This window comes from Phyllobates terribilis, unplaced genomic scaffold (assembly GCF_046119375.1).
Source record: "Phyllobates terribilis strain yellow unplaced genomic scaffold, ASM4611937v1 Scaffold_8__6_contigs__length_399053987, whole genome shotgun sequence".
In the NCBI taxonomy this organism is placed as follows: domain Eukaryota; kingdom Metazoa; phylum Chordata; class Amphibia; order Anura; family Dendrobatidae; genus Phyllobates; species Phyllobates terribilis.
Genome location: NW_027362768.1, coordinates 347,310,454 through 347,337,949, shown reverse-complemented (window position 1 = coordinate 347,337,949; position 27,496 = coordinate 347,310,454). Strand labels below are relative to the sequence as shown.

Sequence of the window (27,496 nt, the reverse complement as noted above, 5' to 3'; positions counted from 1 at the left end):
CACCCAAGGATTCTGAAAAGTCCATTTGTGGAGATGGCCACCTGGACTCCCGTTAAGAAGACATGCTGTCAACCTCTAGATCCCTCACATGCCTGCACTTTTCGGCTTGCTGCTGCTGCAATCCACGCGTTTTAGATCTGCATAACTCCACCTCTTTTAGCACAGTACCCTCAACCCCCGGCTGTTCCCACCCGCCTCAACACCGTTGGAAGGGAGGAGAACCAATTAAGGCGGGGGGGGGGTGGAACGAGCAGCTGTCTACCCTTAGCAGGAGGGTTGCTGATTAATTACCTCTCCTGCTGCTGCTGCTGCTGCTGGCTGTCCAGCAGCAGACTGAAGGTGGCTGCTGCTGTGCGCAGGTATATAAAGGCTCAGAGCCTATTATGACACGCGCAGCCAGCGTTCCATTGCCACATTCCGTCTACTGCAGGCGGGATACCTGGATGGCTGAATGTCACTGAGAAGCTCACAGAGACCGCCATAAGCAACAGTTTAAAAGAATGCCACAGACTAATCAACCAAACTTTATGGGTTGGTTTCTCTTTTATAGTCTGCAGGCATTAAATGAAAGAAGTCAGTGTTCCAGCAGAGGGAGACAACGTTTCAGAAAAGGCATTGTAGCAAACCAAAAAAGAAATTTTAAGCGCAGCAGAGTAACCAGCTCATATACCTGTTAGCTCAGGTGAGTTTAAAAGGCTGCTGTTGATAACAAGGGCATTTGCTAAATAGATGGTGTGTGTGCAACAATATACTGAAAGGTCAATTATATTGTGCAGCTTATCTCACCACCTGTAGTTATTTAGGTGAAAGCTCCAAAATGCTTGCCTAATATGTCTGTTTATCCAAAAGGAAGTATAGAGGGAGAGCTAGATAGATAGCATTGCATTACATTACATGGCAATGCAATGCACAGTTGCTGAAGTTGAACCAAAATGAGCTTGTCATCTGGCTTCTGCAACTTTTAACATGAAAAATCCAATGAGGAGAAGAAAAGCAAAGCCAAAGAGTCCATCCCAAAATCCGACAAACAAGCCAAATGAACAAAAAGCATTGAATTCAATTCTTTCTGATTTTAGAAACTGCATTAAAGAAGGGGTGCACCGGTCCTGGAGATACTGCAATACCAGGTCAATGCGTGGAGTGGACAGAGCAAGCTCTTTTTCCATCTCCCTGTTCTAAAAATCCATTTAATATATGGTCCCCAGATAGGGGACGTATCAGATATTAAACTGATAAGAACAGATACTACACTTGATCTTAGCCAAAAGGCCGAGAAGCGATAACCAGAATTGGTTTCCGACTACGCTGCCACCCAAGGATTCGAAAAGTCCATTTGTGGAGATGGCCACCTGGACTCCCGTTAAGAAGACATGCTGTCAACCTCTAGATCCCTCACATGCCTGCACTTTTCGGCTTGCTGCTGCTGCAATCCACGCGTTTTAGATCTGCATAACTCCACCTCTTTTAGCACAGTACCCTCAACCCCCGGCTGTTCCCACCCGCCTCAACACCGTTGGAAGGGAGGAGAACCAATTAAGGCGGGGGGGGGGGGGTGGAACGAGCAGCTGTCTACCCTTAGCAGGAGGGTTGCTGATTAATTACCTCTCCTGCTGCTGCTGCTGCTGGCTGTCCAGCAGCAGACTGAAGGTTGCTGCTGCTGTGCGCAGGTATATAAAGGCTCAGAGCCTATTATGACACGCGCAGCCAGCGTTCCATTGCCACATTCCGTCTACTGCAGGCGGGATACCTGGATGGCTGAATGTCACTGAGAAGCTCACAGAGACCGCCATAAGCAACAGTTTAAAAGAATGCCACAGACTAATCAACCAAACTTTTTGGGTTGGTTTCTCTTTTATAGTCTGCAGGCATTAAATGAAAGAAGTCAGTGTTCCAGCAGAGGGAGACAACGTTTCAGAAAAGGCATTGTAGCAAACCAAATAAGAAATTTTAAGCGCAGCAGAGTAACCAGCTCACATACCTGTTAGCTCAGGTGAGTTTAAAAGGCTGCTGTTGATAACAAGGGCATTTGCTAAATAGATGGTGTGTGTGCAACAATATACTGAAAGGTCAATTATATTGTGCAGCTTATCTCACCACCTGTAGTTATTTAGGTGAAAGCTCCAAAATGCTTGCCTAATATGTCTGTTTATCCAAAAGGAAGTATAGAGGGAGAGCTAGATAGATAGCATTGCATTACATTACATGGCAATGCAATGCACAGTTGCTGAAGTTGAACCAAAATGAGCTTGTCATCTGGCTTCTGCAACTTTTAACATGAAAAATCCAATGAGGAGAAGAAAAGCAAAGCCAAAGAGTCCATCCCAAAATCCGACAAACAAGCCAAATGAACAAAAAGCATTGAATTCAATTCTTTCTGATTTTAGAAACTGCATTAAAGAAGGGGTGCACCGGTCCTGGAGATACTGCAATACCAGGTCAATGCGTGGAGTGGACAGAGCAAGCTCTTTTTCCATCTCCCTGTTCTAAAAATCCATTTAATATATGGTCCCCAGATAGGGGACGTATCAGATATTAAACTGATAAGAACAGATACTACACTTGATCTTAGCCAAAAGGCCGAGAAGCGATAACCAGAATTGGTTTCCGACTACGGTGCCACCCAAGGATTCTGAAAAGTCCATTTGTGGAGATGGCCACCTGGACTCCCGTTAAGAAGACATGCTGTCAACCTCTAGATCCCTCACATGCCTGCACTTTTCGGCTTGCTGCTGCTGCAATCCACGCGTTTTAGATCTGCATAACTCCACCTCTTTTAGCACAGTACCCTCAACCCCCGGCTGTTCCCACCCGCCTCAACACCGTTGGAAGGGAGGAGAACCAATTAAGGCGGGGGGGGGGGTGAAACGAGCAGCTGTCTACCCTTAGCAGGAGGGTTGCTGATTAATTACCTCTCCTGCTGCTGCTGCTGCTGCTGGCTGTCCAGCAGCAGACTGAAGGTGGCTGCTGCTGTGCGCAGGTATATAAAGGCTCAGAGCCTATTATGACACGCGCAGCCAGCGTTCCATTGCCACATTCCGTCTACTGCAGGCGGGATACCTGGATGGCTGAATGTCACTGAGAAGCTCACAGAGACCGCCATAAGCAACAGTTTAAAAGAATGCCACAGACTAATCAACCAAACTTTTTGGGTTGGTTTCTCTTTTATAGTCTGCAGGCATTAAATGAAAGAAGTCAGTGTTCCAGCAGAGGGAGACAACGTTTCAGAAAAGGCATTGTAGCAAACCAAAAAAGAAATTTTAAGCGCAGCAGAGTAACCAGCTCACATACCTGTTAGCTCAGGTGAGTTTAAAAGGCTGCTGTTGATAACAAGGGCATTTGCTAAATAGATGGTGTGTGTGCAACAATATACTGAAAGGTCAATTATATTGTGCAGCTTATCTCACCACCTGTAGTTATTTAGGTGAAAGCTCCAAAATGCTTGCCTAATATGTCTGTTTATCCAAAAGGAAGTATAGAGGGAGAGCTAGATAGATAGCATTGCATTACATTACATGGCAATGCAATGCACAGTTGCTGAAGTTGAACCAAAATGAGCTTGTCATCTGGCTTCTGCAACTTTTAACATGAAAAATCCAATGAGGAGAAGAAAAGCAAAGCCAAAGAGTCCATCCCAAAATCCGACAAACAAGCCAAATGAACAAAAAGCATTGAATTCAATTCTTTCTGATTTTAGAAACTGCATTAAAGAAGGGGTGCACCGGTCCTGGAGATACTGCAATACCAGGTCAATGCGTGGAGTGGACAGAGCAAGCTCTTTTTCCATCTCCCTGTTCTAAAAATCCATTTAATATATGGTCCCCAGATAGGGGACGTATCAGATATTAAACTGATAAGAACAGATACTACACTTGATCTTAGCCAAAAGGCCGAGAAGCGATAACCAGAATTGGTTTCCGACTACGGTGCCACCCAAGGATTCTGAAAAGTCCATTTGTGGAGATGGCCACCTGGACTCCCGTTAAGAAGACATGCTGTCAACCTCTAGATCCCTCACATGCCTGCACTTTACGGCTTGCTGCTGCTGCAATCCACGCGTTTTAGATCTGCATAACTCCACCTCTTTTAGCACAGTACCCTCAACCCCCGGCTGTTCCCACCCGCCTCAACACCGTTGGAAGGGAGGAGAACCAATTAAGGCGGGGGGGGGGGGTGGAACGAGCAGCTGTCTACCCTTAGCAGGAGGGTTGCTGATTAATTACCTCTCCTGCTGCTGCTGCTGGCTGTCCAGCAGCAGACTGAAGGTGGCTGCTGCTGTGCGCAGGTATATAAAGGCTCAGAGCCTATTATGACACGCGCAGCCAGCGTTCCATTGCCACATTCCGTCTACTGCAGGCGGGATACCTGGATGGCTGAATGTCACTGAGAAGCTCACAGAGACCGCCATAAGCAACAGTTTAAAAGAATGCCACAGACTAATCAACCAAACTTTTTGGGTTGGTTTCTCTTTTACAGTCTGCAGGCATTAAATGAAAGAAGTCAGTGTTCCAGCAGAGGGAGACAACGTTTCAGAAAAGGCATTGTAGCAAACCAAAAAAGAAATTTTAAGCGCAGCAGAGTAACCAGCTCACATACCTGTTAGCTCAGGTGAGTTTAAAAGGCTGCTGTTGATAACAAGGGCATTTGCTAAATAGATGGTGTGTGTGCAACAATATACTGAAAGGTCAATTATATTGTGCAGCTTATCTCACCACCTGTAGTTATTTAGGTGAAAGCTCCAAAATGCTTGCCTAATATGTCTGTTTATCCAAAAGGAAGTATAGAGGGAGAGCTAGATAGATAGCATTGCATTACATTACATGGCAATGCAATGCACAGTTGCTGAAGTTGAACCAAAATGAGCTTGTCATCTGGCTTCTGCAACTTTTAACATGAAAAATCCAATGAGGAGAAGAAAAGCAAAGCCAAAGAGTCCATCCCAAAATCCGACAAACAAGCCAAATGAACAAAAAGCATTGAATTCAATTCTTTCTGATTTTAGAAACTGCATTAAAGAAGGGGTGCACCGGTCCTGGAGATACTGCAATACCAGGTCAATGCGTGGAGTGGACAGAGCAAGCTCTTTTTCCATCTCCCTGTTCTAAAAATCCATTTAATATATGGTCCCCAGATAGGGGACGTATCAGATATTAAACTGATAAGAACAGATACTACACTTGATCTTAGCCAAAAGGCCGAGAAGCGATAACCAGAATTGGTTTCCGACTACGGTGCCACCCAAGGATTCTGAAAAGTCCATTTGTGGAGATGGCCACCTGGACTCCCATTAAGAAGACATGCTGTCAACCTCTAGATCCCTCACATGCCTGCACTTTTCGGCTTGCTGCTGCTGCAATCCACGCGTTTTAGATCTGCATAACTCCACCTCTTTTAGCACAGTACCCTCAACCCCCAGCTGTTCCCACCCGCCTCAACACCGTTGGAAGGGAGGAGAACCAATTAAGGGGGGGGGGGGGTGGAACGAGCAGCTGTCTACCCTTAGCAGGAGGGTTGCTGATTAATTACCTCTCCTGCTGCTGCTGCTGCTGCTGCTGGCTGTCCAGCAGCAGACTGAAGGTGGCTGCTGCTGTGCGCAGGTATATAAAGGCTCAGAGCCTATTATGACACGCGCAGCCAGCGTTCCATTGCCACATTCCGTCTACTGCAGGCGGGATACCTGGATGGCTGAATGTCACTGAGAAGCTCACAGAGACCGCCATAAGCAACAGTTTAAAAGAATGCCACAGACTAATCAACCAAACTTTTTGGGTTGGTTTCTCTTTTATAGTCTGCAGGCATTAAATGAAAGAAGTCAGTGTTCCAGCAGAGGGAGACAACGTTTCAGAAAAGGCATTGTAGCAAACCAAAAAAGAAATTTTAAGCGCAGCAGAGTAACCAGCTCACATACCTGTTAGCTCAGGTGAGTTTAAAAGGCTGCTGTTGATAACAAGGGCATTTGCTAAATAGATGGTGTGTGTGCAACAATATACTGAAAGGTCAATTATATTGTGCAGCTTATCTCACCACCTGTAGTTATTTAGGTGAAAGCTCCAAAATGCTTGCCTAATATGTCTGTTTATCCAAAAGGAAGTATAGAGGGAGAGCTAGATAGATAGCATTGCATTACATTACATGGCAATGCAATGCACAGTTGCTGAAGTTGAACCAAAATGAGCTTGTCATCTGGCTTCTGCAACTTTTAACATGAAAAATCCAATGAGGAGAAGAAAAGCAAAGCCAAAGAGTCCATCCCAAAATCCGACAAACAAGCCAAATGAACAAAAAGCATTGAATTCAATTCTTTCTGATTTTAGAAACTGCATTAAAGAAGGGGTGCACCGGTCCTGGAGATACTGCAATACCAGGTCAATGCGTGGAGTGGACAGAGCAAGCTCTTTTTCCATCTCCCTGTTCTAAAAATCCATTTAATATATGGTCCCCAGATAGGGGACGTATCAGATATTAAACTGATAAGAACAGATACTACACTTGATCTTAGCCAAAAGGCCGAGAAGCGATAACCAGAATTGGTTTCCGACTACGGTGCCACCCAAGGATTCTGAAAAGTCCATTTGTGGAGATGGCCACCTGGACTCCCGTTAAGAAGACATGCTGTCAACCTCTAGATCCCTCACATGCCTGCACTTTTCGGCTTGCTGCTGCTGCAATCCACGCGTTTTAGATCTGCATAACTCCACCTCTTTTAGCACAGTATCCTCAACCCCCGGCTGTTCCCACCCGCCTCAACACCGTTGGAAGGGAGGAGAACCAATTAAGGCGGGGGGGGGGGGGTGGAACGAGCAGCTGTCTACCCTTAGCAGGAGGGTTGCTGATTAATTACCTCTCCTGCTGCTGCTGCTGCTGCTGGCTGTCCAGCAGCAGACTGAAGGTGGCTGCTGCTGTGCGCAGGTATATAAAGGCTCAGAGCCTATTATGACACGCGCAGCCAGCGTTCCATTGCCACATTCCGTCTACTGCAGGCGGGATACCTGGATGGCTGAATGTCACTGAGAAGCTCACAGAGTCCGCCATAAGCAACAGTTTAAAAGAATGCCACAGACTAATCAACCAAACTTTTTGGGTTGGTTTCTCTTTTACAGTCTGCAGGCATTAAAAGAAAGAAGTCAGTGTTCCAGCAGAGGGAGACAACGTTTCAGAAAAGGCATTGTAGCAAACCAAAAAAGAAATTTTAAGCGCAGTAGAGTAACCAGCTCACATACCTGTTAGCTCAGGTGAGTTTAAAAGGCTGCTGTTGATAACAAGGGCATTTGCTAAATAGATGGTGTGTGTGCAACAATATACTGAAAGGTCAATTATATTGTGCAGCTTATCTCACCACCTGTAGTTATTTAGGTGAAAGCTCCAAAATGCTTGCCTAATATGTCTGTTTATCCAAAAGGAAGTATAGAGGGAGAGCTAGATAGATAGCATTGCATTACATTACATGGCAATGCAATGCACAGTTGCTGAAGTTGAACCAAAATGAGCTTGTCATCTGGCTTCTGCAACTTTTAACATGAAAAATCCAATGAGGAGAAGAAAAGCAAAGCCAAAGAGTCCATCCCAAAATCCGACAAACAAGCCAAATGAACAAAAAGCATTGAATTCAATTCTTTCTGATTTTAGAAACTGCATTAAAGAAGGGGTGCACCGGTCCTGGAGATACTGCAATACCAGGTCAATGCGTGGAGTGGACAGAGCAAGCTCTTTTTCCATCTCCCTGTTCTAAAAATCCATTTAATATATGGTCCCCAGATAGGGGACGTATCAGATATTAAACTGATAAGAACAGATACTACACTTGATCTTAGCCAAAAGGCCGAGAAGCGATAACCAGAATTGGTTTCCGACTACGGTGCCACCCAAGGATTCTGAAAAGTCCATTTGTGGAGATGGCCACCTGGACTCCCGTTAAGAAGACATGCTGTCAACCTCTAGATCCCTCACATGCCTGCACTTTTCGGCTTGCTGCTGCTGCAATCCACGCGTTTTAGATCTGCATAACTCCACCTCTTTTAGCACAGTACCCTCAACCCCCGGCTGTTCCCACCCGCCTCAACACCGTTGGAAGGGAGGAGAACCAATTAAGGCGGGGGGGGGGGGTGGAACGAGCAGCTGTCTACCCTTAGCAGGAGGGTTGCTGATTAATTACCTCTCCTGCTGCTGCTGCTGCTGCTGGCTGTCCAGCAGCAGACTGAAGGTGGCTGCTGCTGTGCGCAGGTATATAAAGGCTCAGAGCCTATTATGACACGCGCAGCCAGCGTTCCATTGCCACATTCCGTCTACTGCAGGCGGGATACCTGGATGGCTGAATGTCACTGAGAAGCTCACAGAGACCGCCATAAGCAACAGTTTAAAAGAATGCCACAGACTAATCAACCAAACTTTTTGGGTTGGTTTCTCTTTTATAGTCTGCAGGCATTAAATGAAAGAAGTCAGTGTTCCAGCAGAGGGAGACAACGTTTCAGAAAAGGCATTGTAGCAAACCAAAAAAGAAATTTTAAGCGCAGCAGAGTAACCAGCTCACATACCTGTTAGCTCAGGTGAGTTTAAAAGGCTGCTGTTGATAACAAGGGCATTTGCTAAATAGATGGTGTGTGTGCAACAATATACTGAAAGGTCAATTATATTGTGCAGCTTATCTCACCACCTGTAGTTATTTAGGTGAAAGCTCCAAAATGCTTGCCTAATATGTCTGTTTATCCAAAAGGAAGTATAGAGGGAGAGCTAGATAGATAGCATTGCATTACATTACATGGCAATGCAATGCACAGTTGCTGAAGTTGAACCAAAATGAGCTTGTCATCTGGCTTCTGCAACTTTTAACATGAAAAATCCAATGAGGAGAAGAAAAGCAAAGCCAAAGAGTCCATCCCAAAATCCGACAAACAAGCCAAATGAACAAAAAGCATTGAATTCAATTCTTTCTGATTTTAGAAACTGCATTAAAGAAGGGGTGCACCGGTCCTGGAGATACTGCAATACCAGGTCAATGCGTGGAGTGGACAGAGCAAGCTCTTTTTCCATCTCCCTGTTCTAAAAATCCATTTAATATATGGTCCCCAGATAGGGGACGTATCAGATATTAAACTGATAAGAACAGATACTACACTTGATCTTAGCCAAAAGGCCGAGAAGCGATAACCAGAATTGGTTTCCGACTACGGTGCCACCCAAGGATTCTGAAAAGTCCATTTGTGGAGATGGCCACCTGGACTCCCGTTAAGAAGACATGCTGTCAACCTCTAGATCCCTCACATGCCTGCACTTTTCGGCTTGCTGCTGCTGCAATCCACGCGTTTTAGATCTGCATAACTCCACCTCTTTTAGCACAGTACCCTCAACCCCCGGCTGTTCCCACCCGCCTCAACACCGTTGGAAGGGAGGAGAACCAATTAAGGCGGGGGGGGGGGTGGAACGAGCAGCTGTCTACCCTTAGCAGGAGGGTTGCTGATTAATTACCTCTCCTGCTGCTGCTGCTGCTGCTGGCTGTCCAGCAGCAGACTGAAGGTGGCTGCTGCTGTGCGCAGGTATATAAAGTCTCAGAGCCTATTATGACACGCGCAGCCAGCGTTCCATTGCCACATTCCGTCTACTGCAGGCGGGATACCTGGATGGCTGAATGTCACTGAGAAGCTCACAGAGACCGCCATAAGCAACAGTTTAAAAGAATGCCACAGACTAATCAACCAAACTTTTTGGGTTGGTTCCTCTTTTATAGTCTGCAGGCATTAAATGAAAGAAGTCAGTGTTCCAGCAGAGGGAGACAACGTTTCAGAAAAGGCATTGTAGCAAACCAAAAAAGAAATTTTAAGTGCAGCAGAGTAACCAGCTCACATACCTGTTAGCTCAGGTGAGTTTAAAAGGCTGCTGTTGATAACAAGGGCATTTGCTAAATAGATGGTGTGTGTGCAACAATATACTGAAAGGTCAATTATATTGTGCAGCTTATCTCACCACCTGTAGTTATTTAGGTGAAAGCTCCAAAATGCTTGCCTAATATGTCTGTTTATCCAAAAGGAAGTATAGAGGGAGAGCTAGATAGATAGCATTGCATTACATTACATGGCAATGCAATGCACAGTTGCTGAAGTTGAACCAAAATGAGCTTGTCATCTGGCTTCTGCAACTTTTAACATGAAAAATCCAATGAGGAGAAGAAAAGCAAAGCCAAAGAGTCCATCCCAAAATCCGACAAACAAGCCAAATGAACAAAAAGCATTGAATTCAATTCTTTCTGATTTTAGAAACTGCATTAAAGAAGGGGTGCACCGGTCCTGGAGATACTGCAATACCAGGTCAATGCGTGGAGTGGACAGAGCAAGCTCTTTTTCCATCTCCCTGTTCTAAAAATCCATTTAATATATGGTCCCCAGATAGGGGACGTATCAGATATTAAACTGATAAGAACAGATACTACACTTGATCTTAGCCAAAAGGCCGAGAAGCGATAACCAGAATTGGTTTCCGACTACGGTGCCACCCAAGGATTCTGAAAAGTCCATTTGTGGAGATGGCCACCTGGACTCCCGTTAAGAAGACATGCTGTCAACCTCTAGATCCCTCACATGCCTGCACTTTTCGGCTTGCTGCTGCTGCAATCCACGCGTTTTAGATCTGCATAACTCCACCTCTTTTAGCACAGTACCCTCAACCCCCGGCTGTTCCCACCCGCCTCAACACCGTTGGAAGGGAGGAGAACCAATTAAGGCGGGGGGGGGGGTGGAACGAGCAGCTGTCTACCCTTAGCAGGAGGGTTGCTGATTAATTACCTCTCCTGCTGCTGCTGCTGCTGGCTGTCCAGCAGCAGACTGAAGGTGGCTGCTGCTGTGCGCAGGTATATAAAGGCTCAGAGCCTATTATGACACGCGCAGCCAGCGTTCCATTGCCACATTCCGTCTACTGCAGGCGGGATACCTGGATGGCTGAATGTCACTGAGAAGCTCACAGAGACCGCCATAAGCAACAGTTTAAAAGAATGCCACAGACTAATCAACCAAACTTTTTGGGTTGGTTTCTCTTTTATAGTCTGCAGGCATTAAATGAAAGAAGTCAGTGTTCAAGCAGAGGGAGACAACGTTTCAGAAAAGGCATTGTAGCAAACCAAAAAAGAAATTTTAAGCGCAGCAGAGTAACCAGCTCACATACCTGTTAGCTCAGGTGAGTTTAAAAGGCTGCTGTTGATAACAAGGGCATTTGCTAAATAGATGGTGTGTGTGCAACAATATACTGAAAGGTCAATTATATTGTGCAGCTTATCTCACCACCTGTAGTTATTTAGGTGAAAACTCCAAAATGCTTGCCTAATATGTCTGTTTATCCAAAAGGAAGTATAGAGGGAGAGCTAGATAGATAGCATTGCATTACATTACATGGCAATGCAATGCACAGTTGCTGAAGTTGAACCAAAATGAGCTTGTCATCTGGCTTCTGCAACTTTTAACATGAAAAATCCAATGAGGAGAAGAAAAGCAAAGCCAAAGAGTCCATCCCAAAATCCGACAAACAAGCCAAATGAACAAAAAGCATTGAATTCAATTCTTTCTGATTTTAGAAACTGCATTAAAGAAGGGGTGCACCGGTCCTGGAGATACTGCAATACCAGGTCAATGCGTGGAGTGGACAGAGCAAGCTCTTTTTCCATCTCCCTGTTCTAAAAATCCATTTAATATATGGTCCCCAGATAGGGGACGTATCAGATATTAAACTGATAAGAACAGATACTACACTTGATCTTAGCCAAAAGGCCTAGAAGCGATAACCAGAATTGGTTTCCGACTACGGTGCCACCCAAGGATTCTGAAAAGTCCATTTGTGGAGATGGCCACCTGGACTCCCGTTAAGAAGACATGCTGTCAACCTCTAGATCCCTCACATGCCTGCACTTTTCGGCTTGCTGCTGCTGCAATCCACGCGTTTTAGATCTGCATAACTCCACCTCTTTTAGCACAGTACCCTCAACCCCCGGCTGTTCCCACCCGCCTCAACACCGTTGGAAGGGAGGAGAACCAATTAAGGCGGGGGGTGGGGGGGGGTGGAACGAGCAGCTGTCTACCCTTAGCAGGAGGGTTGCTGATTAATTACCTCTCCTGCTGCTGCTGCTGCTGCTGGCTGTCCAGCAGCAGACTGAAGGTGGCTGCTGCTGTGCGCAGGTATATAAAGGCTCAGAGCCAATTATGACACGCGCAGCCAGCGTTCCATTGCCACATTCCGTCTACTGCAGGCGGGATACCTGGATGGCTGAATGTCACTGAGAAGCTCACAGAGACCGCCATAAGCAACAGTTTAAAAGAATGCCACAGACTAATCAACCAAACTTTTTGGGTTGGTTTCTCTTTTATAGTCTGCAGGCATTAAATGAAAGAAGTCAGTGTTCCAGCAGAGGGAGACAACGTTTCAGAAAAGGCATTGTAGCAAACCAAAAAAGAAATTTTAAGCGCAGCAGAGTAACCAGCTCACATACCTGTTAGCTCAGGTGAGTTTAAAAGGCTGCTGTTGATAACAAGGGCCTTTGCTAAATAGATGGTGTGTGTGCAACAATATACTGAAAGGTCAATTATATTGTGCAGCTTATCTCACCACCTGTAGTTATTTAGGTGAAAGCTCCAAAATGCTTGCCTAATATGTCTGTTTATCCAAAAGGAAGTATAGAGGGAGAGCTAGATAGATAGCATTGCATTACATTACATGGAAATGCAATGCACAGTTGCTGAAGTTGAACCAAAATGAGCTTGTCATCTGGCTTCTGCAACTTTTAACATGAAAAATCCAATGAGGAGAAGAAAAGCAAAGCCAAAGAGTCCATCCCAAAATCCGACAAACAAGCCAAATGAACAAAAAGCATTGAATTCAATTCTTTCTGATTTTAGAAACTGCATTAAAGAAGGGGTGCACCGGTCCTGGAGATACTGCAATACCAGGTCAATGCGTGGAGTGGACAGAGCAAGCTCTTTTTCCATCTCCCTGTTCTAAAAATCCATTTAATATATGGTCCACAGATAGGGGACGTATCAGATATTAAACTGATAAGAACAGATACTACACTTGATCTTAGCCAAAAGGCCGAGAAGCGATAACCAGAATTGGTTTCCGACTACGGTGCCACCCAAGGATTCTGAAAAGTCCATTTGTGGAGATGGCCACCTGGACTCCCGTTAAGAAGACATGCTGTCAACCTCTAGATCCCTCACATGCCTGCACTTTTCGGCTTGCTGCTGCTGCAATCCACGCGTTTTAGATCTGCATAACTCCACCTCTTTTAGCACAGTACCCTCAACCCCCGGCTGTTCCCACCCGCCTCAACACCGTTGGAAGGGAGGAGAACCAATTAAGGCGGGGGGGGGGGGGGGTGGAACGAGCAGCTGTCTACCCTTAGCAGGAGGGTTGCTGATTAATTACCTCTCCTGCTGCTGCTGCTGCTGGCTGTCCAGCAGCAGACTGAAGGTGGCTGCTGCTGTGCGCAGGTATATAAAGGCTCAGAGCCTATTATGACACGCGCAGCCAGCGTTCCATTGCCACATTCCGTCTACTGCAGGCGGGATACCTGGATGGCTGAATGTCACTGAGAAGCTCACAGAGACCGCCATAAGCAACAGTTTAAAAGAATGCCACAGACTAATCAACCAAACTTTTTGGGTTGGTTTCTCTTTTATAGTCTGCAGGCATTAAATGAAAGAAGTCAGTGTTCCAGCAGAGGGAGACAACGTTTCAGAAAAGGCATTGTAGCAAACCAAAAAAGAAATTTTAAGCGCAGCAGAGTAACCAGCTCACATACCTGTTAGCTCAGGTGAGTTTAAAAGGCTGCTGTTGATTACAAGGGCATTTGCTAAATAGATGGTGTGTGTGCAACAATATACTGAAAGGTCAATTATATTGTGCAGCTTATCTCACCACCTGTAGTTATTTAGGTGAAAGCTCCAAAATGCTTGCCTAATATGTCTGTTTATCCAAAAGGAAGTATAGAGGGAGAGCTAGATAGATAGCATTGCATTACATTACATGGCAATGCAATGCACAGATGCTGAAGTTGAACCAAAATGAGCTTGTCATCTGGCTTCTGCAACTTTTAACATGAAAAATCCAATGAGGAGAAGAAAAGCAAAGCCAAAGAGTCCATCCCAAAATCCGACAAACAAGCCAAATGAACAAAAAGCATTGAATTCAATTCTTTCTGATTTTAGAAACTGCATTAAAGAAGGGGTGCACCGGTCCTGGAGATACTGCAATACCAGGTCAATGCGTGGAGTGGACAGAGCAAGCTCTTTTTCCATCTCCCTGTTCTAAAAATCCATTTAATATATGGTCCCCAGATAGGGGACGTATCAGATATTAAACTGATAAGAACAGATACTACACTTGATCTTAGCCAAAAGGCCGAGAAGCGATAACCAGAATTGGTTTCCGACTACGGTGCCACCCAAGGATTCTGAAAAGTCCATTTGTGGAGATGGCCACCTGGACTCCCGTTAAGAAGACATGCTGTCAACCTCTAGATCCCTCACATGCCTGCACTTTTCGGCTTGCTGCTGCTGCAATCCACGCGTTTTAGATCTGCATAACTCCACCTCTTTTAGCACAGTACCCTCAACCCCCGGCTGTTCCCACCCGCCTCAACACCGTTGGAAGGGAGGAGAACCAATTAAGGCGGGGGGTGGGGGGGGGTGGAACGAGCAGCTGTCTACCCTTAGCAGGAGGGTTGCTGATTAATTACCTCTCCTGCTGCTGCTGCTGCTGCTGGCTGTCCAGCAGCAGACTGAAGGTGGCTGCTGCTGTGCGCAGGTATATAAAGGCTCAGAGCCTATTATGACACGCGCAGCCAGCGTTCCATTGCCACATTCCGTCTACTGCAGGCGTGATACCTGGATGGCTGAATGTCACTGAGAAGCTCACAGAGACCGCCATAAGCAACAGTTTAAAAGAATGCCACAGACTAATCAACCAAACTTTTTGGGTTGGTTTCTCTTTTATAGTCTGCAGGCATTAAATGAAAGAAGTCAGTGTTCCAGCAGAGGGAGACAACGTTTCAGAAAAGGCATTGTAGCAAACCAAAAAAGAAATTTTAAGCGCAGCAGAGTAACCAGCTCACATACCTGTTAGCTCAGGTGAGTTTAAAAGGCTGCTGTTGATAACAAGGGCATTTGCTAAATAGATGGTGTGTGTGCAACAATATACTGAAAGGTCAATTATATTGTGCAGCTTATCTCACCACCTGTAGTTATTTAGGTGAAAGCTCCAAAATGCTTGCCTAATATGTCTGTTTATCCAAAAGGAAGTATAGAGGGAGAGCTAGATAGATAGCATTGCATTACATTACATGGCAATGCAATGCACAGTTGCTGAAGTTGAACCAAAATGAGCTTGTCATCTGGCTTCTGCAACTTTTAACATGAAAAATCCAATGAGGAGAAGAAAAGCAAAGCCAAAGAGTCCATCCCAAAATCCGACAAACAAGCCAAATGAACAAAAAGCATTGAATTCAATTCTTTCTGATTTTAGAAACTGCATTAAAGAAGGGGTGCACCGGTCCTGGAGATACTGCAATACCAGGTCAATGCGTGGAGTGGACAGAGCAAGCTCTTTTTCCATCTCCCTGTTCTAAAAATCCATTTAATATATGGTCCCCAGATAGGGGACGTATCAGATATTAAACTGATAAGAACAGATACTACACTTGATCTTAGCCAAAAGGCCGAGAAGCGATAACCAGAATTGGTTTCCGACTACGGTGCCACCCAAGGATTCTGAAAAGTCCATTTGTGGAGATGGCCACCTGGACTCCCGTTAAGAAGACATGCTGTCAACCTCTAGATCCCTCACATGCCTGCACTTTTCGGCTTGCTGCTGCTGCAATCCACGCGTTTTAGATCTGCATAACTCCACCTCTTTTAGCACAGTACCCTCAACCCCCGGCTGTTCCCACCCGCCTCAACACCGTTGGAAGGGAGGAGAACCAATTAAGGCGGGGGGGGGGTGGAACGAGCAGCTGTCTACCCTTAGCAGGAGGGTTGCTGATTAATTACCTCTCCTGCTGCTGCTGCTGCTGCTGGCTGTCCAGCAGCAGACTGAAGGTGGCTGCTGCTGTGCGCAGGTATATAAAGGCTCAGAGCCTATTATGACACGCGCAGCCAGCGTTCCATTGCCACATTCCGTCTACTGCAGGTGGGATACCTGGATGGCTGAATGTCACTGAGAAGCTCACAGAGACCGCCATAAGCAACAGTTTAAAAGAATGCCACAGACTAATCAACCAAACTTTTTGGGTTGGTTTCTCTTTTATAGTCTGCAGGCATTAAATGAAAGAAGTCAGTGTTCCAGCAGAGGGAGACAACGTTTCAGAAAAGGCATTGTAGCAAACCAAAAAAGAAATTTTAAGCGCAGCAGAGTAACCAGCTCACATACCTGTTAGCTCAGGTGAGTTTAAAAGGCTGCTGTTGATAACAAGGGCATTTGCTAAATAGATGGTGTGTGTGCAACAATATACTGAAAGGTCAATTATATTGTGCAGCTTATCTCACCACCTGTAGTTATTTAGGTGAAAGCTCCAAAATGCTTGCCTAATATGTCTGTTTATCCAAAAGGAAGTATAGAGGGAGAGCTAGATAGATAGCATTGCATTACATTACATGGCAATGCAATGCACAGTTGCTGAAGTTGAACCAAAATGAGCTTGTCATCTGGCTTCTGCAACTTTTAACATGAAAAATCCAATGAGGAGAAGAAAAGCAAAGCCAAAGAGTCCATCCCAAAATCCGACAAACAAGCCAAATGAACAAAAAGCATTGAATTCAATTCTTTCTGATTTTAGAAACTGCATTAAAGAAGGGGTGCACCGGTCCTGGAGATACTGCAATACCAGGTCAATGCGTGGAGTGGACAGAGCAAGCTCTTTTTCCATCTCCCTGTTCTAAAAATCCATTTAATATATGGTCCCCAGATAGGGGACGTATCAGATATTAAACTGATAAGAACAGATACTACACTTGATCTTAGCCAAAAGGCCGAGAAGCGATAACCAGAATTGGTTTCCGACTACGGTGCCACCCAAGGATTCTGAAAAGTCCATTTGTGGAGATGGCCACCTGGACTCCCGTTAAGAAGACATGCTGTCAACCTCTAGATCCCTCACATGCCTGCACTTTTCGGCTTGCTGCTGCTGCAATCCACGCGTTTTAGATCTGCATAACTCCACCTCTTTTAGCACAGTACCCTAAACCCCCGGCTGTTCCCACCCGCCTCAACACCGTTGGAAGGGAGGAGAACCAATTAAGGCGGGGGGGGGGTGGAACGAGCAGCTGTCTACCCTTAGCAGGAGGGTTGCTGATTAATTACCTCTCCTGCTGCTGCTGCTGCTGCTGGCTGTCCAGCAGCAGACTGAAGGTGGCTGCTGCTGTGCGCAGGTATATAAAGGCTCAGAGCCTATTATGACACGCGCAGCCAGCGTTCCATTGCCACATTCCGTCTACTGCAGGCGGGATACCTGGATGGCTGAATGTCACTGAGAAGCTCACAGAGACCGCCATAAGCAACAGTTTAAAAGAATGCCACAGACTAATCAACCAAACTTTTTGGGTTGGTTTCTCTTTTATAGTCTGCAGGCATTAAATGAAAGAAGTCAGTGTTCCAGCAGAGGGAGACAACGTTTCAGAAAAGGCATTGTAGCAAACCAAAAAAGAAATTTTAAGCGCAGCAGAGTAACCAGCTCACATACCTGTTAGCTCAGGTGAGTTTAAAAGGCTGCTGTTGATAACAAGGGCATTTGTTAAATAGATGGTGTGTGTGCAACAATATACTGAAAGGTCAATTATATTGTGCAGCTTATCTCACCACCTGTAGTTATTTAGGTGAAAGCTCCAAAATGCTTGCCTAATATGTCTGTTTATCCAAAAGGAAGTATAGAGGGAGAGCTAGATAGATAGCATTGCATTACATTACATGGCAATGCAATGCACAGTTGCTGAAGTTGAACCAAAATGAGCTTGTCATCTGGCTTCTGCAACTTTTAACATGAAAAATCCAATGAGGAGAAGAAAAGCAAAGCCAAAGAGTCCATCCCAAAATCCGACAAACAAGCCAAATGAACAAAAAGCATTGAATTCAATTCTTTCTGATTTTAGAAACTGCATTAAAGAAGGGGTGCACCGGTCCTGGAGATACTGCAATACCAGGTCAATGCGTGGAGTGGACAGAGCAAGCTCTTTTTCCATCTCCCTGTTCTAAAAATCCATTTAATATATGGTCCCCAGATAGGGGACGTATCAGATATTAAACTGATAAGAACAGATACTACACTTGATCTTAGCCAAAAGGCCGAGAAGCGATAACCAGAATTGGTTTCCGACTACGGTGCCACCCAAGGATTCTGAAAAGTCCATTTGTGGAGATGGCCACCTGGACTCCCGTTAAGAAGACATGCTGTCAACCTCTAGATCCCTCACATGCCTGCACTTTTCGGCTTGCTGCTGCTGCAATCCACGCGTTTTAGATCTGCATAACTCCACCTCTTTTAGCACAGTACCCTCAACCCCCGGCTGTTCCCACCCGCCTCAACACCGTTGGAAGGGAGGAGAACCAATTAAGGCGGGGGGTGGGGGGGGGGTGGAACGAGCAGCTGTCTACCCTTAGCAGGAGGGTTGCTGATTAATTACCTCTCCTGCTGCTGCTGCTGCTGGCTGTCCAGCAGCAGACTGAAGGTGGCTGCTGCTGTGCGCAGGTATATAAAGGCTCAGAGCCTATTATGACACGCGCAGCCAGCGTTCCATTGCCACATTCCGTCTACTGCAGGCGGGATACCTGGATGGCTGAATGTCACTGAGAAGCTCACAGAGACCGCCATAAGCAACAGTTTAAAAGAATGCCACAGACTAATCAACCAAACTTTTTGGGTTGGTTCCTCTTTTATAGTCTGCAGGCATTAAATGAAAGAAGTCAGTGTTCCAGCAGAGGGAGACAACGTTTCAGAAAAGGCATTGTAGCAAACCAAAAAAGAAATTTTAAGCGCAGCAGAGTAACCAGCTCACATACCTGTTAGCTCAGGTGAGTTTAAAAGGCTGCTGTTGATAACAAGGGCATTTGCTAAATAGATGGTGTGTGTGCAACAATATACTGAAAGGTCAATTATATTGTGCAGCTTATCTCACCACCTGTAGTTATTTAGGTGAAAGCTCCAAAATGCTTGCCTAATATGTCTGTTTATCCAAAAGGAAGTATAGAGGGAGAGCTAGATAGATAGCATTGCATTACATTACATGGCAATGCAATGCACAGTTGCTGAAGTTGAACCAAAATGAGCTTGTCATCTGGCTTCTGCAACTTTTAACATGAAAAATCCAATGAGGAGAAGAAAAGCAAAGCCAAAGAGTCCATCCCAAAATCCGACAAACAAGCCAAATGAACAAAAAGCATTGAATTCAATTCTTTCTGATTTTAGAAACTGCATTAAAGAAGGGGTGCACCGGTCCTGGAGATACTGCAATACCAGGTCAATGCGTGGAGTGGACAGAGCAAGCTCTTTTTCCATCTCCCTGTTCTAAAAATCCATTTAATATATGGTCCCCAGATAGGGGACGTATCAGATATTAAACTGATAAGAACAGATACTACACTTGATCTTAGCCAAAAGGCCGAGAAGCGATAACCAGAATTGGTTTCCGACTACGGTGCCACCCAAGGATTCTGAAAAGTCCATTTGTGGAGATGGCCACCTGGACTCCCGTTAAGAAGACATGCTGTCAACCTCTAGATCCCTCACATGCCTGCACTTTTCGGCTTGCTGCTGCTGCAATCCACGCGTTTTAGATCTGCATAACTCCACCTCTTTTAGCACAGTACCCTCAACCCCCGGCTATTCCCACCCGCCTCAACACCGTTGGAAGGGAGGAGAACCAATTAAGGCGGGGGGTGGGGGGGGGTGGAACGAGCAGCTGTCTACCCTTAGCAGGAGGGTTGCTGATTAATTACCTCTCCTGCTGCTGCTGCTGCTGCTGGCTGTCCAGCAGCAGACTGAAGGTGGCTGCTGCTGTGCGCAGGTATATAAAGGCTCAGAGCCTATTATGACACGCGCAGCCAGCGTTCCATTGCCACATTCCGTCTACTGCAGGCGGGATACCTGGATGGCTGAATGTCACTGAGAAGCTCACAGAGACCGCCATAAGCAACAGTTTAAAAGAATGCCACAGACTAATCAACCAAACTTTTTGGGTTGGTTCCTCTTTTATAGTCTGCAGGCATTAAATGAAAGAAGTCAGTGTTCCAGCAGAGGGAGACAACGTTTCAGAAAAGGCATTGTAGCAAACCAAAAAAGAAATTTTAAGCGCAGCAGAGTAACCAGCTCACATACCTGTTAGCTCAGGTGAGTTTAAAAGGCTGCTGTTGATAACAAGGGCATTTGCTAAATAGATGGTGTGTGTGCAACAATATACTGAAAGGTCAATTATATTGTGCAGCTTATCTCACCACCTGTAGTTATTTAGGTGAAAGCTCCAAAATGCTTGCCTAATATGTCTGTTTATCCAAAAGGAAGTATAGAGGGAGAGCTAGATAGATAGCATTGCATTACATTACATGGCAATGCAATGCACAGTTGCTGAAGTTGAACCAAAATGAGCTTGTCATCTGGCTTCTGCAACTTTTAACATGAAAAATCCAATGAGGAGAAGAAAAGCAAAGCCAAAGAGTCCATCCCAAAATCCGACAAACAAGCCAAATGAACAAAAAGCATTGAATTCAATTCTTTCTGATTTTAGAAACTGCATTAAAGAAGGGGTGCACCGGTCCTGGAGATACTGCAATACCAGGTCAATGCGTGGAGTGGACAGAGCAAGCTCTTTTTCCATCTCCCTGTTCTAAAAATCCATTTAATATATGGTCCCCAGATAGGGGACGTATCAGATATTAAACTGATAAGAACAGATACTACACTTGATCTTAGCCAAAAGGCCGAGAAGCGATAACCAGAATTGGTTTCCGACTACGGTGCCACCCAAGGATTCTGAAAAGTCCATTTGTGGAGATGGCCACCTGGACTCCCGTTAAGAAGACATGCTGTCAACCTCTAGATCCCTCACATGCCTGCACTTTTCGGCTTGCTGCTGCTGCAATCCACGCGTTTTAGATCTGCATAACTCCACCTCTTTTAGCACAGTACCCTCAACCCCCGGCTGTTCCCACCCGCCTCAACACCGTTGGAAGGGAGGAGAACCAATTAAGGCGGGGGGGGGGGTGGAACGAGCAGCTGTCTACCCTTAGCAGGAGGGTTGCTGATTAATTACCTCTCCTGCTGCTGCTGCTGCTGGCTGTCCAGCAGCAGACTGAAGGTGGCTGCTGCTGTGCGCAGGTATATAAAGGCTCAGAGCCTATTATGACACGCGCAGCCAGCGTTCCATTGCCACATTCCGTCTACTGCAGGCGGGATACCTGGATGGCTGAATGTCACTGAGAAGCTCACAGAGACCGCCATAAGCAACAGTTTAAAAGAATGCCACAGACTAATCAACCAAACTTTTTGGGTTGGTTTCTCTTTTATAGTCTGCAGGCATTAAATGAAAAAAGTCAGTGTTCCAGCAGAGGGAGACAACGTTTCAGAAAAGGCATTGTAGCAAACCAAAAAAGAAATTTTAAGCGCAGCAGAGTAACCAGCTCACATACCTGTTAGCTCAGGTGAGTTTAAAAGGCTGCTGTTGATAACAAGGGCATTTGCTAAATAGATGGTGTGTGTGCAACAATATACTGAAAGGTCAATTATATTGTGCAGCTTATCTCACCACCTGTAGTTATTTAGGTGAAAGCTCCAAAATGCTTGCCTAATATGTCTGTTTATCCAAAAGGAAGTATAGAGGGAGAGCTAGATAGATAGCATTGCATTACATTACATGGCAATGCAATGCACAGTTGCTGAAGTTGAACCAAAATGAGCTTGTCATCTGGCTTCTGCAACTTTTAACATGAAAAATCCAATGAGGAGAAGAAAAGCAAAGCCAAAGAGTCCATCCCAAAATCCGACAAACAAGCCAAATGAACAAAAAGCATTGAATTCAATTCTTTCTGATTTTAGAAACTGCATTAAAGAAGGGGTGCACCGGTCCTGGAGATACTGCAATACCAGGTCAATGCGTGGAGTGGACAGAGCAAGCTCTTTTTCCATCTCCCTGTTCTAAAAATCCATTTAATATATGGTCCCCAGATAGGGGACGTATCAGATATTAAACTGATAAGAACAGATCAGGTTTCAACATATTTTATTATGTGCGTAAAAGATGGTTTACAATCAAAAAACAGCAACACAAATACATTAATAAAACACAGAATTCCACCCATAAAAACCCCATATACGATTGGCATCCCTCCTCCCAATACATTTGACATCCCTCAAGTAATAAATATACATCTGACTAAAAGCAATTTTAAGACAATCCTTCACAGAAATAGCATCACGTTTAAAAAGTAAAATATTGCGTGCCTTCCAAAGGGCGTCTTTAAAACAGTTAATCATGCACCAACATATACAATACTGTTGAGGGGTCGGACATTTAAAAAGGCCATATAAAACATATTCATGGTTAAAATCTCTTAAACCGCAAGTCCATTTTAAAAGAATCCCAACTTTGTGCCAAAGTTCCTGTGCAAACGGGCAATTCCACATAAGGTGCAAGGTGGTTTCGTCATTAACACATGAGTCTCTGGGGCATTTTGCTCTGGCCACCAGGCCTCTCCTGTGTTGAAACTCTCTGGTGGGGAGGCACTGGTGGACCACCATCCATGCGATGTCCTTATGTCCATTTGCTAAAAATTTTCCGAAGACATTCTTCCAAACTTGCTTCGACCTCTCTTCTGAGAAATTTACTATGGGGGTCACATCTTCATTCCTCCTCAGAAAAGATAAAAGCTTCTTGCGGTCTTTAAAAATGTCCATTTTAAAATCACCAAGGCTATAAAATCGAACAGTCTTTTCTAAGATTGCTTGGTGTTTGGGGGGGCATAGTAAAACAGGGGAATTCAACGACAACTTAAACCATCTTTTAAAAATCATCCCACAAGTATATTTTAAAAAATAACTTAGCGCACTATTACCATTAAAATGTTTGAAACAAAAGCAGAAATAATTTAAATACAAATAAATATGTAAGTCAGGGACATCCCTTCCGCCGTTCATTTTATTCTTCCTCATTATTTCTCGCCTTAATTTTTCCATTTTGGAGTTCCATAAAAACATAAAGATCATCCTAGTCATTTTTTTAATTAAAACATCAGAGGGGGGGTACACGATAGCTATATACAGTATGAGGGGTAACAACACTGATTTTATAATTAAAATTTTCCCCTGCATTGTTAGGGACCTCAAACCCCAAAATGATATTTTCTTTGACATTTTTTCTATGACATTCTCCCAGCTTTGAGTTCCCACATTCTCCTCGTTAAAAACAACTCCAAGAATTTTTACATTGTCTCGTTTTATAGTGAGCTGCGGGAGTTGGGCGGTGTCCCAGGATCCCAAAGTCAGACATTCAGATTTATTTAAATTAAGTTTAAACCCGGATGCCTGGGAAAAAAATTCAATGCGCAACACCGCCCTCCGGAGGGAAGCAGGGTCCACGCACACAACCGTCACGTCATCCATGTAGCCAAAGACTCTCACATCACTGCCACCTCCGCCAGGAACAGGAACCCCTCTAATCACTTTGTCTTTCCTTATTGCGCTCAGCAGGGGCTCCATGGCGCAGATGAACAGGATGGGCGACAAGGGGCATCCCTGCTTCACTCCGGACTCAAGGGGAACTCCATCTGTTAAAAAGCCATTAAGAGAAATTTGACTAAAACAATTTTTATATAAAATCTTAATACAATTTAAAAGCATATTAGGGATACCCATTCTTTTTAAAACTCTAAAAAGAAATCTATGAGAGACTCTATCGAAAGCTTTTTCAAAATCTAGGGCTAAAAGAGCTACATTTTGACCCCGGTCTCTGGAATACCAAATTACATCCCTTAATACGTTTAAAACCTCTGAAATACTTCTGCCTGGTACACTACAAACCTGCTCAGGCTGGATTAGTTTGGCAATGACATTCCTGAGCCGGTTTGCAACCACCTTAGCAAGTACCTTGTAATCGACGTTTAGGAGAGTTATGGGTCTCCAATTCGCTAGAGTACTGCGATCACCTTTTTTATATATCAAAGACACCACTCCTCTCCTCCACGAAAATGGCAACTGTTCACAAATAAAAACTTCTTTAAAAAGCATAAAAAGGTCCTCTTTTAAAATGTCCCAAAAAGTAAGATAAAACTCTACAGGTAGTCCGTCACACCCAGGTGCTTTACCCTTAGAGAAACTTTTAAAAACATAAAATAATTCCTCTAAAACAATATCGCGTTCTAAAAACTCCTGGTCTGTAAAATTTAACTTAAAATCGAGATCATTAAGAGCATCAGATAAAAAGGACTCATCTATACACTTTTTACTAAAAAGATGCTTATAAAAGTTAAAAGTAGCATTCAACATTCCCTGCATAGATGTTTCACCCTCTAGATTTGTGATCACTTCTCTTTTATCCATGACTTTTTTGAAGAAGAAGCGAGAGCACTTCTCCCCCTCCTCCAAGTGCTGCACTCTAGAGTTAAAAATAATCTCTTTCCCCTTTGTGTCTATGCAGTTCTGAATTTCAGTTTTTAGGCCAGCAATATCATCTCCCACCTCCACCCCTAGCTCTTTGAATTTAAAAAGTGTTTGTAGTTTGGTGTTAAGATCACTAAAACATCTTTTTTTCTCTCTAGCTTTACGTCTCCCTGCTTTTATAAAAAACATTCTGACTTTTTTTTTCAAATTTTCCCACCAGGTTACCATAGGGGCATCAGAAGGTTTTTGTCGCCGCCAGGCTTGATAGGCTTTACAAAAGTCTTGCCGAATCAGAGGGTCCTCCAGCAGGTAAGTACTTAGACGCCAGAGGCCCCTGTTGACCCTCTGTTCATCCCGGTATTCTAGGTGCACCTCCAAGCCCTTATGGTCAGAAAATATATTTGATGTTAAAACACATTTTACAGGGTTAAAATCATCTGATAGGAAAATAAAATCGATCCTGGAGGACACCCCTCTTCCGGACCACGTATAACCAGGGTCCGTCGGCAGGAGTGACCTCCACGCATCGCATAATTTAAAATCAGTTATAAAATCTTTCAATAGATGACATGACTTATCCAATTTGCGTAAAGGGTCACCCCCCGCTCGTTGTTCACTAGCACAAAGACAATTAAAATCACCCCCTACGATCAGGGGAGATGACCCAGTACAGTACAATGGCAATATCCCAAATAAATTAATTCTCTCTTGCTTATCAGGGGAAGCATAAACATTCATTACACGTAGGGTAAAACCATTAAATTTAAAATGCACTAAAACCACTCTGCCTGGTACTATTTCTGTGACAGTATTTATAGCAATATTTCTCCCACGACAGAGGAAGCCCACCCCCGCTGACTTGTTGTCATTGGAGCCAGACCAGATGGAGGGCCCCAGTCTCCAATCTGTCTTGATGTCATTATAATTTAGTGCATGTTGTATCCCGCATTCCTGTAATAAACATATGTCAAAGTCAGTGGTTTCTAAGTACTTAAATAGAGCAGCCCTACGAACTGGGCTCTTTAATGACCTCACATTCAGTGAGACAAGTCTTAATGTGGGCATTCATAGGTCAGGGTGGTGGATCTTCCATGAGGACACCTGACTCAAAGCCCTGTATGCCAAATTGCTCCAGGACATCCGGGCTAGAGGACCCAAATGACTCGATATTCTGTGAGCCGGCGGTTGCCCCCTCGTAGGTCACGGTTCCCAGCCACATTCCAGGAGACGCTGGGGCTTCGACATTCCGTCTCTTTTTCGGGGCAGACTCCACTAGGTCACTGGTGCAGTCCTCCTCTTCCTCCACCTCCTCCAGGGGGAGAGACTGGTCCATCAGGATAAGATCACCAACACAGATTCCCTGATGTTCGCCACCTAGAAGCAAAGCCCCCTCATCTGGCTGGCTAATCGCCCTGGAAGATCCTGAGGCCATCGCTGCGTGGTCCCCTGTAGCCAACCGCACAGGGGCACCACCCTCCAGCCCAACAGGATCGGTATCGGGAACCATCGACACGGAGGATACCCTCCCAGAAGGAGGACCCCTCCGCTCCGGTCCATGCGAGGTCCGCCCATCGTTAAGGGACTTCGATGCAGGGGCCGCCCCAGAGGGGCCTCCGGCTCCCTGCTCCATCCCAGCCTTCTCGCCCTTCGAACCGCCCTCCGACGCCGGCCCGCCAGTGAAGACCGGCGGGCGCATCGGCTCAGCTGCAGAAGATGCAGCTTCTGCGTAAGTCCTGGTCCTGGTCCTGTTGGGGCATCCTCGGAACATGTGCCCCGCCTCACCACAAAGATTGCATTTCCTCCCAGCGGGACAGTCCTTCATTAAATGTCCGTAACAGCTGCAATTATTGCAGCGGTCTACTTTCCTGCCCGTGCAGGACGTTTGGGTATGACCCATTTGTCCACAGTTCCTGCAACATACCGGCATTCCAGGTTAAAATAAGTAGCCTCTGCTCTTACCGATCACAAATGTTGAGGGAGGGTGTAGCATTCCTCCCACTCCGCTTGGGTCCCTCTTTAGACGGGCCATGTACCTCCTCTTGCCGCACCAGAAGCCTACCGCGTTCTTCACAGTGCCCAGGTATCTCAGATCATCACAATAACGGATAAGGTAGGTCGAGATGTCTGCAGCCTCCACAAAGGGGTTCGGGAAATGCACCACGATAGGGATCTCGTCATAGGCATACAAGAGACAAAAGGTTAGTCCATCCAATTCATCTAAGTAGTTTTTCTCATTTACCTTTTGTACGAGTTGGTGACAGCATCCCTGGCTCTTGAAGGTGATGGTGTAAGTCCCCTTGTACTCATTGTCCTGGAAGCAGAATATGTCTTCCCGCCGAAACTCCAGAACTCCAAGCAGAATCCTATGGCAGATGTAGTCCAAGTTCTTCTCCGTCCTCGATCCTGCTCCAACTTCAATCCTCACGGTGTTCCGCATCCGGGCATCACCCGATGAATATGTGAGCGTTGCCGGCATCCTTCACTCAGGAACGTACCGACTCTTCTCTCTGAAAGGCGCAAGCCTTCATGGGATCCCTTCCCGTTGCTCCCGGACTAATCCTTCCTCCCAATAGCAGCAGGGGGGTTAAGTCCCTCCGAAGAGGAACGATCCCCCCAGGCCGAGAGAAAGGGTACCAAGAGCACCTCACAGGCAAGACCACACAGGTAAACCTGATAGATCGTGCCAAAAGGCCGAGAAGCGATAACCAAAATTGGTTTCCGACTACGGTGCCACCCAAGGATTCTGAAAAGTCCATTTGTGGAGATGGCCACCTGGACTCCCGTTAAGAAGACATGCTGTCAACCTCTAGATCCCTCACATGCCTGCACTTTTCGGCTTGCTGCTGCTGCAATCCACGCGTTTTAGATCTGCATAACTCCACCTCTTTTAGC

General features: G+C 45.3%; 17 non-coding genes across 17 annotated transcripts; all 17 read right to left on the bottom strand.

Moving 5' to 3' along the window:
- Positions 1-1,090: 1,090 nt before the first annotated feature.
- On the bottom strand, positions 1,091-1,281 carry LOC141158445 (U2 spliceosomal RNA). Its single transcript, XR_012248475.1, has one exon. It is a non-coding gene; the product is annotated as a U2 spliceosomal RNA (small nuclear RNA).
- A 1,117-nt stretch (positions 1,282-2,398) lies between these two features.
- Positions 2,399-2,589, bottom strand: LOC141158444 (U2 spliceosomal RNA). The gene has a single exon (XR_012248474.1). It is a non-coding gene; the product is annotated as a U2 spliceosomal RNA (small nuclear RNA).
- A 1,119-nt stretch (positions 2,590-3,708) lies between these two features.
- Positions 3,709-3,899, bottom strand: LOC141158443 (U2 spliceosomal RNA). The gene has a single exon (XR_012248473.1). It is a non-coding gene; the product is annotated as a U2 spliceosomal RNA (small nuclear RNA).
- Positions 3,900-5,013: 1,114 nt separating this feature from the next.
- On the bottom strand, positions 5,014-5,204 carry LOC141158442 (U2 spliceosomal RNA). The gene has a single exon (XR_012248472.1). It is a non-coding gene; the product is annotated as a U2 spliceosomal RNA (small nuclear RNA).
- A 1,121-nt stretch (positions 5,205-6,325) lies between these two features.
- Positions 6,326-6,516, bottom strand: LOC141158441 (U2 spliceosomal RNA). Its single transcript, XR_012248470.1, has one exon. It is a non-coding gene; the product is annotated as a U2 spliceosomal RNA (small nuclear RNA).
- Positions 6,517-7,637: 1,121 nt separating this feature from the next.
- On the bottom strand, positions 7,638-7,828 carry LOC141158440 (U2 spliceosomal RNA). Its single transcript, XR_012248469.1, has one exon. It is a non-coding gene; the product is annotated as a U2 spliceosomal RNA (small nuclear RNA).
- A 1,120-nt stretch (positions 7,829-8,948) lies between these two features.
- LOC141158439 (U2 spliceosomal RNA) lies at positions 8,949-9,139 on the bottom strand. The gene has a single exon (XR_012248468.1). It is a non-coding gene; the product is annotated as a U2 spliceosomal RNA (small nuclear RNA).
- A 1,119-nt stretch (positions 9,140-10,258) lies between these two features.
- On the bottom strand, positions 10,259-10,449 carry LOC141158438 (U2 spliceosomal RNA). Its single transcript, XR_012248467.1, has one exon. It is a non-coding gene; the product is annotated as a U2 spliceosomal RNA (small nuclear RNA).
- A 1,116-nt stretch (positions 10,450-11,565) lies between these two features.
- On the bottom strand, positions 11,566-11,756 carry LOC141159515 (U2 spliceosomal RNA). The gene has a single exon (XR_012249521.1). It is a non-coding gene; the product is annotated as a U2 spliceosomal RNA (small nuclear RNA).
- A 1,124-nt stretch (positions 11,757-12,880) lies between these two features.
- On the bottom strand, positions 12,881-13,071 carry LOC141159906 (U2 spliceosomal RNA). Its single transcript, XR_012249899.1, has one exon. It is a non-coding gene; the product is annotated as a U2 spliceosomal RNA (small nuclear RNA).
- Positions 13,072-14,191: 1,120 nt separating this feature from the next.
- On the bottom strand, positions 14,192-14,382 carry LOC141158436 (U2 spliceosomal RNA). The gene has a single exon (XR_012248465.1). It is a non-coding gene; the product is annotated as a U2 spliceosomal RNA (small nuclear RNA).
- A 1,124-nt stretch (positions 14,383-15,506) lies between these two features.
- On the bottom strand, positions 15,507-15,697 carry LOC141158435 (U2 spliceosomal RNA). The gene has a single exon (XR_012248464.1). It is a non-coding gene; the product is annotated as a U2 spliceosomal RNA (small nuclear RNA).
- A 1,118-nt stretch (positions 15,698-16,815) lies between these two features.
- LOC141158434 (U2 spliceosomal RNA) lies at positions 16,816-17,006 on the bottom strand. Its single transcript, XR_012248463.1, has one exon. It is a non-coding gene; the product is annotated as a U2 spliceosomal RNA (small nuclear RNA).
- Positions 17,007-18,124: 1,118 nt separating this feature from the next.
- LOC141158433 (U2 spliceosomal RNA) lies at positions 18,125-18,315 on the bottom strand. Its single transcript, XR_012248462.1, has one exon. It is a non-coding gene; the product is annotated as a U2 spliceosomal RNA (small nuclear RNA).
- Positions 18,316-19,437: 1,122 nt separating this feature from the next.
- LOC141158431 (U2 spliceosomal RNA) lies at positions 19,438-19,628 on the bottom strand. The gene has a single exon (XR_012248461.1). It is a non-coding gene; the product is annotated as a U2 spliceosomal RNA (small nuclear RNA).
- A 1,124-nt stretch (positions 19,629-20,752) lies between these two features.
- On the bottom strand, positions 20,753-20,943 carry LOC141158430 (U2 spliceosomal RNA). The gene has a single exon (XR_012248460.1). It is a non-coding gene; the product is annotated as a U2 spliceosomal RNA (small nuclear RNA).
- A 1,116-nt stretch (positions 20,944-22,059) lies between these two features.
- LOC141160185 (U2 spliceosomal RNA) lies at positions 22,060-22,249 on the bottom strand. Its single transcript, XR_012250145.1, has one exon. It is a non-coding gene; the product is annotated as a U2 spliceosomal RNA (small nuclear RNA).
- Between the last annotated feature and the right edge of the window lie 5,247 nt (positions 22,250-27,496).